The sequence below is a fragment of the Octopus bimaculoides genome, chromosome 14 (genome assembly GCF_001194135.2).
Source record: "Octopus bimaculoides isolate UCB-OBI-ISO-001 chromosome 14, ASM119413v2, whole genome shotgun sequence".
Lineage (NCBI taxonomy): Eukaryota > Metazoa > Mollusca > Cephalopoda > Octopoda > Octopodidae > Octopus > Octopus bimaculoides.
This window is the reverse complement of record NC_068994.1, coordinates 21981204-21983626: the sequence shown is the minus strand read 5'-3', so window position 1 is coordinate 21983626 and position 2423 is coordinate 21981204.

Sequence of the window (2423 nt, the reverse complement as noted above, 5' to 3'; positions counted from 1 at the left end):
TATTGGTACTTAATTTATCGACCCCGAAAGGATGAAAGGCAAAGTCGACCTCCGCGGAATTTGAACTCAGAACATAAAGACAGACGAATACCGCTAAACATTTCGCTCGGTGTGCTAACGTTTCTTATTTCTTTATTGCCCACAAGGGGCTCAACATACAGGGGACAAACAAGGACGGACAAAGGGATTAGGTCGATTACATTGACCCCAGTGCGTAACTGGTACTTAATTTATCGACCCCGAGAGGATGAAAGGCAAAGTCGACCTCAGCAGAATTTGAACTCAGAACGTAACGGCAGACGAAATACTGCTAAGCATTTCGCCCGGCGTGCTAACGTTTCTGCCAGCAACTGGAAACATTGCAAGTACTCTAATGGGCCCTGAAGCAGAGGTTAATCTTGCTATCTTAACGCCTTTCTGAACTTCCCTTCAGTTTCGCTCGCTCATTTCAAACTTAGTCGTTAGGAGTGATGGGCTTATAAAGATTTTGTTAAGGTTAAATTTATCCTCTCGTACAGGGTCATCTAGAGTACTGCGAAGAAAAGGATTTATTTTTTCTACTGAGAGGTTTATTGGTGAACTTAAATGGATTAGAAATGAAAATTGCATGCTTTTTGTCCTTTCTCTTCTTCGTCCCTGTGCCCTTCTACTTTAAGAAGGGTGATTAGCTTCTTTCTTAGGGATCAGGATTTCTCACAACCTTGTTAGTGGTTGGTGTTCTTCACTGGTTCCATTGTACTGCTTCTCGAAACTCCTCGAGAAGTTGCAGTATTTTGGTGGCCGTGTGGTTTTTATTGTACGGTCTTTTATTTTTTACCTCCGTGAGGCAGAATCTGGTAGACGCATCGCTAAGAATGATTGTCGGTGTTACCCTTCGGTCTTGTCTGTAGGCTCGATCCCACACACATCTTCAAACTGTTCACCGAAGACCGTTTCATCTGCTGAACTATTCTGCATAAGAGTAGAGGCACATGGAGTGACTCAACATTGTGGTGTGAGTTCTGGCGGGGCTTCTTCTGCGTCCTAACGGATATGATCTTGTACGTTGCACCTGTTTCTCGCTGTCCAGTTGCATCATTCTAGCCTGATGGACTTTGTTGCACTCTTCATCGCAGATGCATAATCTGCTCATCTTCAATTAAATTTGAGCATTACTGTGAGAAAACTGTTTCCTCGGTTTAGCACATTATGATCAGGATTTCGAAATTTGATAATACTGTAATAAGATTAAGGAAGCTGTTAGCCAAGTAAGATCGAAATCTAAATTACTAAATATGTATACTCTGCATTGAAATCGAGGAGCGGTCTTCTTAATCGAAAATATCAGGTACATGTATGTATGTGAGTGTATATACAAGCACACATGTGCATTAATAATATCTATCTATCTATCTATCTATCTATCTATCTGTTTGTTTGTCTGTGTGTGTGTGTGTGTGTGTGTGTGTGTGTGTGTGTGTGTATCAAAGCATACACATTAGATATCATATAGATGAAACAATAAGAAATCACGTTGCTCTCGTGAACCAAATTCTTCGCAGTCTTCTGTGCCATTGTTAACTAAAGTCACCATTATGCTCCGCATTAAACTGATTGCGAAACTTGAAGACTGCCTCTCTGCAGCAAATTACCAACTGGGCAATATTTAAGGTACTGAGTCTACTGCCAGGACCAAAAGAAGAGAAAGTTATATAGTGATACTTATTTGGCAGAACCTGGAACGACTATCACCAAACTTCAACATTAATAGTCAATCCTCCAGCAAATGTCACATACCAAATGTCTCACTCGCACCCGCTACATTTGGACCAAGTACTGTCATAGTTTAGGATATCATTTCAATCCTCTGGTTTAAAAAAAAAAAAAGAAAAGAAAAATGAGAGATCTATATAGGGTGAATGTAAAAAACTTCCGAACAGCACTTGTACACACTAAGATCCCAGATAAATTTACGCCATAGCAACAACTATATATGAAAGCAACAACGTCAAAATCACTTCTTCATCTACAAGCAACAACAGGAGGGAAAGAGAGCAATAGTAAGCGGAACAAAGGCGGTGGGAGTGCTCCATGGCTAAATCTTGTAAAAGATGATTAGCTACGTGTGTGTGTGTGTGTGTGTGTGTGTGTGTGTGTGTGTGTGTGTGTGTGTTTACATACACACGCATATACATATACATGTGTGTTTACTGTATGTTTGTATGTGTGTACAATAAGCATACATGTCTGGATGGATGGATTGATGGATGTGTGTGAGTGTATGAGTTTACAAAGTAGAAAAGTGCTCAATACTGAAGCAGGGTGTAATTATTATCGCACTGAGATTACTGTATTGTAACTCTGATCTTTCGAGTATATGCGCTTCACTTTTGAGAGAAATATTAATATATATATATACATATATATATATATATATATATATA